The 14,542-nt window shown below is 42.8% G+C and overlaps 1 protein-coding gene across 6 annotated transcripts in view; it reads left to right on the forward strand.

The window, feature by feature from the left end:
* Window positions 1–14,542, forward strand: part of MMP16 (matrix metallopeptidase 16) — a 605,275-nt gene that overhangs the window by 2,821 nt on the left and 587,912 nt on the right. For all 6 annotated transcript variants that reach the window (XM_074318982.1, XM_074318986.1, XM_074318989.1 and 3 more), the window contains exon 3: window positions 468–541. The gene's annotated coding sequence lies outside the window, so the exon portion shown is untranslated. The remainder of the gene's footprint in view (window positions 1–467; window positions 542–14,542) is intronic.

The following is a 14,542-nucleotide window of genomic DNA, read 5'->3' on the forward strand; positions in this document are numbered from 1 at the left end:
TCATTCATATAAGAAATAGCTATTGTGTCCCAAAGATGTGCCAGGCACACATAAAATGAAACAAGATTTGGAGAGACAGAATATTTTCTACCATGACAATGCCAAAATGTGAAACTAAATATTAGACGGACTTGTTCTTAATAAGTTTTGTTATGCAATTGATACCACCACGTGGCTCCCCTCTTCTCTCACCTGTCCTCTGACACAAAACTTTTCAGTCATCTGACATCCACACCAGTCTTGTTTGTTGGTGTTGTGGGGAGCTCGTGAATGGGGCAGCAAAGGAGAAATGTGGCCTGTCCTGCCTTTCCCCTCCGGTGGGGTGGCCGGGAGGGGTCCCAGGACTTCTGTGCAGGGGATTTGTGGTTTTGGAGTTTCTGGTGTGGTTGGCACTGACGTGAACTGGAGCTGCGAGGATAATGAGCACGCTGAGAGCGGGAATGAGAAAAGCCTTCTCTTTTCCACAGCTGCTGGAATAGTGCTGCTCAACCGTGGCTGCATGTGAACATCACGGAGAGCATTAAGGAACCTCAGTGCCCAGGTACAGCCCTTTCTGCCCTTCCCATCCTCACCACTACTGACGGAATTAAAGTCTGGTGAAGGGACTTCAGCACATGATTCAAATCATTAACATACAATACACGTGCAATTTTTACACAACACAACTGATTGAATTGACAAAACAGATGAGAGCTTCAAAGCACTTTTTGTTCTGATAGTCATAATATAGTGACAGTCTGAGAAAGAACTACAGTAGTTGTCTCATCCCGGGGGGAGGTGTTCCAAGACCCCCAGCAGATGCCTGAGACCTCGGATATACTATTTTGTTCCTATACTTACTTACCTGTGATAAAGTATGATGCTTTTTCCATCTTAACTAAGCGTCAGTCACACATACTGTGGCTGTAACTTTCACAGTTGGAGGTATGACAGCAAAATAGCAAGAATTCTCTTTCCTTGTTCCCAATTTCGTGGATAGAAGATTCATTCTTACCATAGAGCTTAGCAATCTTAGCATACGATTTTTTTTTCTTTCACCTTTTCACTTAGAGGAAGCACTTTGGAGCTTCTCTTTGGCATATTTGAATTGCCAGCATCACTACTCTTGCATTTTGGGGCCATTACGAAGTAAAATAAGGGTGACTCGAACACAAGCACTGTGATACCTGACAGTTGATCTGATAACTGAGAGGGCTACCAAGTGACGAACGGGTGGGGAGCTAATGCAGCATGTACACTGGACAAAGGGACGATTCACATCCCAGGTGGACAGAGTGGGACCACGAGAGATTTCATCACGCTATTCAGAATGGCATGCAATTTAAAACTTACGAACTGCTTGTGTCTGGAATTTTGCATTTGATATTTTCGGACCGTAGGGGACTAAAGCCACAGAAAACGAAACCACAGGTAAGGAGGGGACTATTGTACACTCACTTCTTTGACTTGATACTGTAGAGTTATAATGAATAGGGAATGCGTAGTTTATACGTCATTGATAAAGTTAATTCAGTGTCAGAAGCCCCCTAGACATATATTGGTTTACAGTTCTGGTCTCAGCATATATTCTCAGTGCCCCCCATGCTGTTCTCTCCAAACATGGGCACTCTCTCCTCTGGATTTTGTGTTGGCTGTTCCCTCTGCCTGTAACACTCTTCCTACCACATCCACAGGACTAACTCTCTCACTTTGTCAGAATCTACTCAGACATTGCCTTCTCACTGAGGCTGCCCCTGATCACCCTATGTAAAATTAAAATCTGCTCTCCTTGTCCCAAGTTTGTACTCCCAATCTAACCTTGCTCTACTTCTGTGTTTATGGTAGCACGTATTACCTTCTAACCTATTGTATAATTTGCCTACTTAATATATCTATTGTGTAATGTTTGTTTCTTCCTACTAGAACATGAACCAATAAGATAGGGTTCTTTTTTGTTTTGTTCACTAGTGAAACTTAAGTGAAACCGTGCCCTAACTCATTGTTAGCACTTAGTAAATATTTGTTGAGCTTCAATGGCCTCTTAAATCACATTTAGTTCATTGTCTCCACAAAAGATATGTGTTTAGCCGTGTTATATAATATGTGTTTGGAATGTGCTGGCGTTACATAGTTGCATAAAGTCTTTGTGGAGTTATAAATCTCCCCAGGCAAATGTTCTCCCAGGAGGCATGTGGCTATCTGGGCTGGGAGTCAGAAGATCTGGGTTGTAGTATTGCCTTGTCTCTGTTCAATAGATGTCATAATATTGGGCGTGATACCTTCACCTCTCTAAGCCTCAGTTACGCAATCTATAAAAAGAGGAGATTGGTGTAAGTGAATTCCAAAGTCTCTTCCTCTTCTATCATACAATATTTTATTCAGTCATGCATGAGATGGAGACACTGTTAATTTTGTGTTGTTTTCTATTTTCTTATGAAAGCAGTTGAAACATGCAGCTGTCACCATATTTCAAATTGAGTTTAGTAGCATGGTTAAGAGTTACCCTCTTTGGAACGTGTCTTTCTTTCACTCCTTGCTTAACTACTCATTACCTGTGTATCAAGTTAATTAACGTCTCTCAGCGTCAGTTTCCTCTTCTGTAAAATGAATATTGTACCAATATCAGAAGGTATTATCTTTACTGTGAAATTAAATTGGGCAGTGCATGTAAGAAATCTAATACAGTGCCTGGTTCATGATAAGGGTTCAACAATTGTTAGCTATTAATTCTCTGTGAAATATTAATCTTAGCAATACTTTCTGTTGTATAGGTTTGTGGAAATAAAGGAAGACCAACTGGATCAGAAAAGCAAAGGCTAATTATTCTGAGCTTGCTATAGAAATGGTGTCAGACACCGATGCTTGCATTTTGGCAGAAACTCAAAGGGAGGCAGACCAGGGAAAAGCTTTTAGTTAGAAAAAAAGGGTGTGCCCTGATTGGAGGCCAGCGGAAGTTATGGGCAGGCAGGCTGACAAGGAGCCAGGCATCCCTGGTTAGGGGGTGTGTATTTGGCGTTCTGTGCTTGGTAATAAGTCGGCAGCATGGACAAAAATTAGGGAAGCTATCAGTTTTTTTATCAAGTCCTGGACATTTGGGGCTGATTGTTATAGAAGATGTGGTTTAGCTTCCCAGATTGTCACTAGAGATAGCAGTCTGCAAGTCTGACAGCCTGGTTTCTGGGGCTGTGTATTGCAGGTACAGGGGCTGTTTCCTGGGCAGGTTGCTACAAGTTTGGGGGTCACGGTTCTGCTTTTATATATGACCTGGCCATGGTCTGTTGGCATATTTGGCCTCTTATTAGGGTCATAAGAAAACAGTAAAATTTTAATTTCTTTCATGGAATTAGGCTTTTTAATATCAAAATAATATTAAATATGAGGACAGTTTAACTCCATTCATTAATTTACACTGATGTTGCTGTTTTAGAGTTGGTTCCAGCTAAGTGTCAGGTTAGTGCCAGTGTGAGAATCTATTTGGATGATGATAGTAGCTAAGCCTTATTAGCAGTTATCAACAATATGGACTGGAGAAAAATGGATTGTTTCAGTTTTCTTAAATCAAACTTGTTTATTTGTTTGATTTAAATATCGATCCTTTGTTGGTATAAACTTATCCAATCAGCATTTTGCAAAGTGTGTTACGTTCCCTTATTCCATTTTATCCATAAAAAAGGCTTAGAACAAATATAGATGTCCTTTCTACCTAATTATCCTCTTCAATGCTTGTTTGCCAATTAAATCTGAGAAAATTCTAAGATGCCTGGCAAGGTATTTTTGGAAAGGGACCCATTTTGAATATTTCCCCCCAGAGACTTCAGAATTGCAATTTATGCCGGGAAATAGTATAAGTTCATAAGGATACTGCCTTTATTTTTTCACGTTAAATGTATTTTTGTTATTTTGCTCCTAACTTTATTCTTTTAGTTTTAAAAGACTATTTGGCCTCCCCAGTGAATAAAAGTTTTTTATGACATAGTGGTTCTTTTGTATGTAAATTCATTATTAATGCTTCTTGACATGGATCTCAGGGTTTTCAGAGGCACTTAACAAGTTACAGTAACTTATTTGAAGACTCTCACTCCTGTTGAACATCCACTACTATCTTGCGTTTATTTGCTATAGATTTGAAAGAAAGAACTGTAATGTCAAATGCATTACACTTCAGATTATTTGGAAAGAAAACTTGAATATCCATCATTACATAATTTCTTATTCTTATGTTTTACTGGTAAGAAGAGAAATTGTTAACCTGGCATTTTAAAGCATTTGAAATTATAAAACTATTTTAAAATAAGACAAATAACCTGCATTTATGTCATAGTGATATTATTAGATATATAGTTTTACTAAAATAACCATATGTCCTTGTTCTCAATCTCAAACCAGATTATTATGCATCCCCAGAATACTAGCTTGAATCATAAACGTGAACGTATAATTATATCTTAAATTTATTTTAGAATATGTACCAGTCATGACATAAAGTAGTCCTTTGACTGACTAGCTAATGGCCTGCTATGCATTGCTGTAACCTGAATGTGTGTTAGGGTTGTTCTTTTGGGGGGTTACTGAGGAATATGCTTATGTGTGTGCATTTTTATTGTAATTTATGAGCCGTATTAGAAATCACTTCAAACTCACGCTACATATGTTCGAAATTTAGTATGGCATCCAGAACTCAGAACCAGAGTTTGGAATCAATTTCTGTAAAAGCATGAATAAAACACATCTAGCTTCCTTGTGTAATTCTAGGGGGGAGGGAATTAACTTTCTTTCCTGTTTAAAAATACTGTATATTCAAGAATTTATCTCCTGAGTTAACTAACAAAACACACTAGAGCTGTAGATAAACTAATTAAATAGAAAAGATTTGAAATCTATTCCTTCAGTATTTTTTTTCTTATGAGTATATATTTTATTGGTAGAAAATTCCATTTGGCTTCTTCACAGAGAGATCTGTCTGTGCTTATTTAAAATACCGTCTTGTTCCTTCATCGTGATTTATATCCTTTCTTTTCTTATAAATACTTATGTCAGAATATCTCTTAGACTATATTGTATGCTTTTTCCTGTCCTTGGTTGCAAATTCTTCTTTCTGTTTGTTGTGTCTGCTAGTACTTTCTCATAGTGATTCATTTCCTCAAGTGGATTACAATCTCTAAGCTATAAATTCCTCTGCAGCAGGGCTTGACTTGGAGGTTTTGGCTGTGTACTCAGGATGTAGACTCTTAACCACAGCCCGGTTTCGCATGTGCCTCTGCCCAGACTGGTGGGTTTCATCACATGGAGAAGAGTTTTAATGAGCGTATGTCAGTCGAGGCTCATCTGAGCCAAGCACACAGGGTGAATTTGGGCCCCACAGCTACTTGCAGGCTGAGGTGCTGGCTGCCTGGGGATGCCTTCAACCCCGCCCACGCTTCCTTGCAGAGTCCGAGGCAGGGTCAGTGGCTGAAGCTTTTCCATTTCATGAAAAGGTCAGCCACTTAGGACTCCTGGTTGTGTGCAGGAAGTTTGTAGTTCGGTCTTTCAGCCACGACACTTTTCGTTCATGTTTATCAGCATCCCAGCATCCCACTCCCAAGCCTGAAACTGGTTTCAACGTGTCCTGTAGCTAGGAGGACTTTACAATTTATCATCTGATCAGGACACTGAAAATTGGGCGGGGAGGGACATTATTATCAGTTATTCTCCAGCAGTGGTGCAAAGCAAGCCTACCCTTGGCAAACCTGTACGTGCCCCCGGGAGGGGTCAGCTGTGTTGGCTTCTGCTCCTGCTCACTACTCACTGCCCCACGGTTTCCATGCTTTTATTTCTGCAGTCTGGAGATTCTCCTGTTGATTTCTAGCTTGACACTGTGTCCGAGGTACCCGTGTCGTGTTTGAGCCATGTGTTTGTGTTGAGAGGAAGGGGTCCTCCCAATGGCAGTCTGTTCCGATGAGTTTACCTAAAATTTATTAATTTCTTTAATATGTATAAGTTTTCCTAATCTTGTTTCACACTTCCTCTGAGTTCCAGTTGGTTTTATTAGTTATTTCCTTATTATTGTAATCACATTTACTTGAATCAAGGGTACAAAGGTGGTAAGTAAAGAATTTTTCCCTTTTTTCTCCCTTGAAATAGTTGACTGAATTTTGTCTAACATTATATGGTTGCTGAATGTTCATCATTCCTAAAGTAAATTCCTTTATTTCTTTCAAAAGGATAAAACCAGTACTTTGACCTTGAGTTCACTGCTGATATGAACAGTACTTAACTTTTTTTTTTAATTACTTGGCATCTAATTAGAGCCAGTGAAAGTACCCTTGGCAATAGAATTTACATCTAGTTGCTCATTACTCAGAGTCAGGATTCCAAAGCCAAGAAACTTCTGAAAAGACTGAAGTGCCAAGAAAATGAACAGAAAATGACATTGACACATGGAACAAGCAGGACTGTTTTTCAATCTGACTTAAGTCGAAATGGGCACCAGGGTTTTGGCTTGCAGTACAAGCCTCGTTACCAGAACTGGGGCACAGGTGGATGAAGCGAACACATCAGACAGGGCCTCAGACGTGTGCTGAGTTTAGACGCACACGGCACAGCCACAAATTCAGTGAGGCCAAGTGGGTCACGAGCTCTTGGAGAAGAGGTTACAAACTATTGGAGCCGATTCATTGCGCCACGTCTGCTCTTCAGTCCTGTTTGTTGTGATTCCTTTAGCCGGGCATCTCTCCCCTCCAACGTGCTCCTCTGGCTCCATCTGTGAGCCTGCGGGCCGGGCAGAGCGCTCAGGACCGCCCAGGACAAGCTTGTTGCAAAGGCAGCCTTGGTGGTAAGCTCCATCCTTGTACCCTGGTAGCTCCCCTTCCCCCACCTCTTCTGCCTCCTTGGTTCTGCCTTGTGCCAGGTGGTACAATCCAGCTTTTCTTCTTACTGTGTATTTCCGTCTGGCGTACTCCTTATTGCCAGCCCGTCCTGATGGGCTTTGTTCAGCCAAGCTTTACTTTCTCGAAGAGTTGTCTGTAAACCATTGATGTGTTAAACTTCATGGCTTTCATCTTATGAAGGTATATTTTAGAGTGAAAAACCTGGAGTAAAATACTGTAGCATTAAAGCTTTATTTGTTGACAGAAGAAAATACTGTGTTCTTCTCCCGCCCCCAGAGATAGTTTTTTGATTCCTTGAAAAAGCATTGTTATTTCTGATAGTGTCCGTTCAGTCAGTACTCTGACGTTAATAATGTGTTCATCTGAACTTTGAAAAAGACCCTGTACATCTAAATGCAAGCACACAGAAATGGCATAAAACCCACTGTGGCTCACTTATCCTATGTGTTAAATCACACTCTGGAAAATTCGAACGGAAAATTCTCACTCCTCTTCCTTGGCTTGGACTGCCAAGCCTGCCTGTACAGGTGAGGGCTCCTGGAGAAGAAGTCATTCATGCTCTGGGGAACAGTCACTTTCTTGTGTATGTATTGTATCTCAATACTTGCCTGTTGGCCGTGTCCTGCCCCAATTGTAGAAATTATCCCTTCACCAAAAACACAAACTTCAGCCTTAGCGTAGCAGACAAGCTGTGTGGTCCACGTCCGCTGCTGCTCAGCCGCTCACACTTCTCCCTCCAGTGACCTCACACCCTCGCAGTGACAGCAGCGCACCGAGGCACGCTTGTGTTGAGCCTTTGTCCTGCTTTCCTGTTTTCCTGGAGTGTCTTTATTACCGAGTAGTATTTGAGTACATGAACTGCCACAGCAAACTTCCAATTGGTTGACTTTGGAGTTGTTTCCAGTTTGGGACTCTCATGGATAAAAATTAAAGAATAAAACGGCTATAAACATCTGCATACAGGTCTTGGCGTAAATGTATGTTTTCATCCAGGAGTGGGACTGCTGTGTTGTTTTGTCATTTGTAAGTGTGTGCTTACCTTTGTGGGAAACTTCCGAACTGTTTCCCAAAGGGGCTGCATCACTTTTGTCAAAGGAACTCAAAGAGTCTGGAGGCTCTGACTAGAAGTGATAAAGATTCATTCAAGGGTCTTAGGGTTCGCAAACCGGAAACACAACTAGGCAATACCCAGAGGTTCCCAATAAGAAAGACAAGCTAGGTGTTCTTAGAGCGAGAAGGACCCTCTTGAGAAGACTCAGTCCTGTATTCCTAGCCTCTGGACTGGTCAGCGATGGTGATCCTCTGGCTGTTAGGTGGTCTGGATACATGCACGTTCTGTCTGTCCTCAGGCCTCAGCAGCCATCCAGAGTCGCCTGGATGTCTGAGGCACAGCGGGTACTGTGCAGGACTGGCAGTTCACACATTTAAGTTCCCAGGCTAATTGGAGCCAGAGCAAGAACCGTTTCCTCAAGCCCCGCCTGCTTGATTTTAGGAATTAGCAGCCAGACGACAGCGACTCCCGGTGATTTCCTGGCTCTCCTGTTGCCTCGGCAGCAGTGATGTATGAGTTTCAGTCACTCAGTAGCAACACTGGTGCTGTGTGTCGTCTTAACTGTACGCGTTCCTGTGGGTGGTGTGTGGCGGCATCTCAGTTTGGTTTTAATTTGCGATTCACGAGTGACGATGTGTTGGGCATGTTTTTATGGGCTTATTTAAATCGCGACTACAATTCTTTCTCAGTAGATAAGGTCCCCTCTGGAGGAGTGCACTCGCTCGGCCCTGTCAGTGCCCCTGGTGCAGTGAAGGTGGTGCTGTGTGTGTGAGGTCCCCTGCCAGCCATGGTGACTTTATTCCCAGTGTGGCCACAGGCATCATGGGTTCTTGTCCCTGGTAGCTGAACCCAGTCCAAGCAGGTGCACTGTAGAATTGTGTGGTTTCTTCTTAACATCCTGGAGAATTTTGTGACGTTCTTTCTAAACATCTACCCAAGTTGGAGGAGTTGGGAGGGGACCTCAGTGGAGTTCTTGTCGCAGGACAGTGATCTGCGTTAATGGAGGGAGGGCCCCAAGGAAGCAGAGTTTGGTTCAGCACAAGAAAACTTGGTGACAAAGGACAGCATGATGACTGTACAGTCAAGAGGCTTGTGACCAGCCGCGTTGTAGGCTGGCGTTTGCCAGTTGGGCTCCTGGGCGAGTTACCTGAACTCTCCGAGTCTGTCTCCTCATTTACAAAATGGGGATGACAATTTGGGTCTCCCTACTTCAAAGATTTTTGTTAAGATGAAAGGACGTAATACATATGAGATTTCTGTGCAAGCATACTGAAATTGGCAGTGGTAACAGTAGCAGTGGGACAAGTAGGAACGCGAATGCAAAAGAAGTGAATGCTGCCCAGCAGTCAGAGGTGCGGCCTCGGGAAGGACTGAGTCTCTGTCTGCTGAGTGACATTAGGGAGAGCGCCGCGACTGGCCCTCGCCCAGCACGTCGTGGAAAGGGGCTCCGACCCGCTGGCTCCCAAGCCCTTTCCAGGCTCAGCCTCTGCGTTGGTTGTCATCACCTCATCCAGTCTCTTGGCAACGCCCTGCAGTCAGTACCATAGGAAGCGGGACGCGGAGCGAGAGAAAGGTCCTGAGGTTCTTTACTGCAGGACAGTGAGCGCTCCGCCACACCGTGCTGGTGAGGGGCAGGCAGGATTCAGCAGGGACCGCTCTCAGGAACACCCAGCCGAAGGCGACCTTTGTGGAAGATAAGGAAGGATGGATTTCAAGTGTGGACACAGCTCACGTTCTAGAATTCTGGGGAGCAAAGATTTCCAGGGTCGCTAGTATTTTTCATAATGTTCTTATGCTGCTGTAGTTGAGCAGATCACTATTCAAGCAGCAAATAAAAAGCGTAAGGTAAAATGAATAAATTTGTAAAAGTATACATTTGTATTATACCTGAAGATGAGGACAAGTATTAAGGGGGGAAATAGAATATTTCAGATACATGCAGTTTAGTGATATTTTTTTTTGAAGAACAAACATTATTAGGAATAGACATTTTGGGTTTATTAAATATCTGGAATGTTTTAAAACCTTTTTTATTTAAAAAATTTTCAAACATGTTTAAGCTAATAACTCTATCCTTTAAAAATATATTTCAATTTCTACTTTAGAAGTAATACTTGGTCATTTACAGAAAGTTAAGAAAAAGTGTGTGCATTTCTATAAGAAGAATTGAGAATTGTAAAAAACAATCTGAGCCTTATAAGAATCAACTGCTAACCGTAACCACTGTTGATAGTTTTGTGTAGTCCCTTGTATACATACACTTTCATAATTCTGCTTTCATGAACTATTCCTTAAACTATTACTTCAGCAGTGTCCTGATACCAGCATACCCTATGTTAAACAAAAACTTGCATGGCCGAAAGCTTTTCTAAAAGAAAAGGTTTATTGGGCCTTGTGCTAGGCAGGGAAGGAGCAGGTCCTGGGGTGTGCAGTCTCCTGGAGATGGTGGGCGCCATTAGGAAACAGTTTGGGGAAGAAAGATGTAAGTTGTTTTGAAAGAACTGCCATTAGATGGAGGGGTTGGGAGAAGGTGAAGCAGCTGGTTCTGGGCCGGGAGCGGAGTCTGTCAGGGAGCAGTGTGTGCCCTGTGTGCTGGCGGTGAGCAGCTCGCGTGTCAGGATGCTCTCTCTAGAGCAGCTGGGGACGAGCCACCTGGAAGTTACTTCAGAGCATCAGCACTGCTCAGGAATGTCACCACCTTTGTTGGTTTCTGTCTGCAGCTGTTAACTGATTAACACTTCTCATCCCTTCCAACCACCCTCTGGCTGCTGTAATTTAATTTAGGGCATCTCAGAATTTTCTCCTAGTCACCTGCATTTACATCTTAACATTGAACTGTATTCCCTCCTGTTGAACACTTAGTCATAAACCAAGGGATTTACTAAATTAATCTTCAAAACCAGGTAAATTCCATTCTGAGCTCTGCTGTGTGTGCAGGGTAAGTGTGGGTTGGCTCAGAGCTGAGGTCTTTTTGTATCAAATCCAGGTGTCTGCGCAAGGCTAGATCACCATGGCTTCTCTGGTCGTGGTCTGAAGGGGAATGAATTCCACAGAAAGAGGGGAAGGACACCATGTTGCATGGATGCCGCACGCGGCCGTTCAGGTCACAGGTGCTGTGAACACCAGGCTGGTCACTGCCGAAAGGGCAGGTTCACTGAAGGGGGGCGATTCCTTGCCAGAAAAACGAGTTCTTTACTTGGAATCAAACAATCTTGAATGAAAGGACTTGATACAGCGTTGTACTTTGTGCAGAGGACATTTTAGGAAAAACTAATTTGACCTGAAAAATGGAGACACAGAAATACCAGCTAGAAAAAAATTGAAAAGGAAAAGCTTTAAAAATTACATTTCTCATATAGTTTTGGGAAAATCAACCTGATGATTATGTAAATAAGACAGAGCTTAATGGCCAGCTGCACTAGAGCAGAAACCAAGCAATCCAAATGAAAACTTAGAAATGAGGTGGGTGGGAGGCTAGGTGGAGGGCAGGGGTGAGGGGGCAGGCTCTCCTTCATTCCTCATGGAAATGTTACTTATATTTGTAAAAACGAAAATATTTGTCTGGCAACAGAGGAATAGTTAAATCAAATATGATAAATGCACTCAGACGGCAAAACACATATATAGTAGGACTTTAATTCTGTATATATATAAAAAATGTCCCAAACACATTTAGAAAAGAGGAAAAAAATACATCAAAATGCAAAATGTTATCATGAAAATAAGATTTTTAAAGTCATTATTTGTGTCAGGGTGGTTTGGGCTTTGTTTTTGCTGTTCAGTAAACTGAATCTTTATATTTTCTTTTTTAAGTTACTTACAAATTTTCTAAAACTACTTTTATTATTTATTTAATATTATTTGATTTTTTATTTAATGAAAATCACAACCCCATATTGTATAAGACAGTTTTCACCATTAAATTTTTCTTACATCACATGCTGCAGACATTTTAGTGACTTTAAAACCCTGTCAGTAGGAGAATGTCAGAAGGTTTAATATCTCTATTTTTTTTCCCAAGGTCTTTGGTTGGCCACAACGTGTAATTCTTTCAGAAACTCAGAATATAGCATTTCAGTCTGAAAGCGCCCTTCCAAATTGATTAGTTCAGCTGCTCCTGTAACTCCCAGCATTGGTCTGTGTCCTCGGTGGTTTGGAGCAGCCAGGCGGGCTGTCACTAAAGTCACCCCCTAGCAGGGGCATGGACAGGCCAGGCTTTTGCCACCCGCTCTCGCCCCTGACTGCCCTGTGGCACGTTCATCATCACCTTTCCTGTCCAGCCCCGATGTTATATTGACAAAAACAGCAACCAGGTATTTCAGACAGTCCTGATTTCAAATCTTTTATCCTTGTACGACATTCATCTCATTTTGTTTTCTGGAAATTCCAAATCCAAAAGTCATGGAAGGGAAAGGGGCATGAAGTTTGCTGCAGAATCGAGATTGCTAATTACCTGTCCTGGGCTTGGGGAACAGGACACTTCTATGCATTATCAAAATGTTTGCAGCATCCATATCCAAATACAGGCACATAGATGCATTCCAGAGTTTGAGGAAAGTTTTCTTTGATTGACACTGATGTCACTTCCCATGGTGTCTGCCACAGACCCTCGGTTCAGGAAGCATGCTGACTGCAGCTGGTTTTGGTGTGCGGGCCCCATGGCAGTTTGTTTTCTTACTCCTGGTGAGGTGACGTCCAGGAGGTGATTTAAATTCTCCAGCGCTTGGTTCGCCCGGTTGTGAAGTGTGTGCAGTGCTTTTGTTTACCTGAGAGAAGAGCAGGCCTTTGGGGGAACACTGTAATTTGCCTTGACAAGAGCCTGATAAAACATCTTACCAGCTGATGTTCCTTTGTTCTCCGCCTGTGACATAGAAATGCCACGCAGGGTACAATCCTTCCTCAGTGCGTATTGCAAAAGAGGCACCTGTCCTACGAGCAAGTGCCACAAAAGTTTCTAAACTGGTTTGGCCAGGAAAGTGCTTGGGGACTCGGTGTGTGCTGTTGTGGCTGCAGACATTGTACCGTCAGAAACCCCTGTGAACATGGTGGCCAGGCATTGTCTCCACCCTGGAAGCAGGTGGGGAGGGGCTCTGTGTCTACGCTTCAACACGCCTGCTGCCATCAGGTCTGTGAGAAGAGACCACAACCCTGACAGTTAGCAATGTGGGCACTGAGGCTCAGGGATGAAATGTGACAACTTGTGTCAGCGGATAACATTAACTTGCGCAGTTTTCTCTGTAACAAGTGCTATCGTTATCCACATTTCCGGACTGAATTTCTTTTCATTTTAACTTGTGTTTACCTTTGACGGGAATACAGGCTTTTCCCAAATGTCCCCCTGCTGATGCAGAATGAAAAGAACGGCCTTGGACAAGCTGCTGCTGCATAAACTGTGTATTTGGGTCTTGGTGAGCGTCAAAAATCTCTGTCATCTCTTGGTTTATTAGGTAAGCCCCTTGAAGCCAGGCCGTACCTGAGTCAAACCATTCCCAGCAGAAGATATTTTATAAGGGGAAAATAAAATACTTGGTTTTGCAAAATAGTTTTAAAATCTTCTTTTACTCACACATGTCCATTAACATTGCCTTCTGAGTTCACATGAATCGCCTTTTATTTCAAGGTTTTCACGACTGCCTCTCCCCTGTGCAAAAAACAAGTTAAGAAACTGGTCCCATGTGAATAAGGGCCCTGTCTGACCTCTGGGAGTCAACTTTCTGAGTCAGAACTAAGGTCAGTTATCTGGAAGTGACGCTGCCAGGCCTGGCCAGGGTCTGATTCTCCCAAAGACGAAGCAGGGAGTGGCATTCCATTCCAGGGTGGACCGGGCCTCATGACCCTTCCTCCACCGTGAGAAAGTTACTTTTAGCACAGCTATTAGGAAACAAAGGAAGGTTTCTGCTTTGTGAAAACTGTAGCTGAAGGGTTTTTGGCAGGACTTTTGTTGACTGAGAAAAACTACAGCTGTTTCAAAGTGCTTTGTTTGTAATATGAGATATTTCCATATATTCAAAATATTCAAAAATTGGTCTTTTTGTTAAACATTTATGCTTTGTTAAGGCCCAGAGATATGAAAACCAGTAAGACTTGCCTTCCTCAAGGAATGTACAGTTTAGTGGGTGGACATGAACGTATTTCTGTGCATTTTAAGATAAATGCAGTCTCTCACCCTTACAGGCGTCTATGTGGAGCCCGGGCACTGCCTCTGCTGTCCGTTGTCTGTGTCTTCATCTGTGCCATGGCGACAATGCCAGGCCTGCCCACCTTTGAGGGGCTGAAATTCCATGTCTGCAAGCATTTTAAATACGTCTTTTACTAGTGTTTCCCAACTGGTGATCCACCTGCAGTGTGTCACCCAGAGGTGGGGGTGGGAGGGAGCTTGCTAAAGGGGCGGGTTCGTGACCCACCCCAGACCTGCTGTGTTAGAATGTCGGGGAGTGGAGCGGGACACACGTTTTCATCATGGCCTTCAGGTGATTCTTATGTACTTTGAGTTGGATGAACTTTGTTTTGTTCAAATGTTTTATGCTGTTATTATTAGGGATCATCTTCAGAACTAAAGCCTGGAAACAGTTACCTGCCCCAGGTTACTTGGTGTGTGGTAGAGACGGGCCCAGTCTAGTTACCTATAAGTCTAGCTCTCTTTCTA

This window comes from Rhinolophus sinicus, linkage group LG14 (genome assembly GCF_036562045.2).
Source record: "Rhinolophus sinicus isolate RSC01 linkage group LG14, ASM3656204v1, whole genome shotgun sequence".
Classification (NCBI taxonomy): domain Eukaryota; kingdom Metazoa; phylum Chordata; class Mammalia; order Chiroptera; family Rhinolophidae; genus Rhinolophus; species Rhinolophus sinicus.